Source organism: Eimeria mitis, genomic scaffold, assembly GCF_000499745.2.
Source record: "Eimeria mitis Houghton genomic scaffold, Emh_scaff1587, whole genome shotgun sequence".
Lineage (NCBI taxonomy): Eukaryota > Apicomplexa > Conoidasida > Eucoccidiorida > Eimeriidae > Eimeria > Eimeria mitis.
In genome coordinates, this window is record NW_013569874.1 from 1 (window position 1) to 255 (window position 255).

Genomic DNA, 255 nt, shown 5'->3' on the forward strand with positions numbered 1-255 from the left:
TATATATATATATATATATATATATATATATTTAGCTATTAATATAACTTCTTTTTTTATTTATTTTTTTTATTTTTATTTTTTATTTTTATTTTTATTATTTTTATTAATTTATTATTTTTATTTTTATTATTTTTATTATTTTTGTTTTATTTTTTTATTATTTTAATTAGCGTTTCAATCTGCCCCTGGATCCTCATCTAAACCCTAAACCCTAAACCCTAAACCCTAAACCCTAAACCCTCGCCCCCCCCC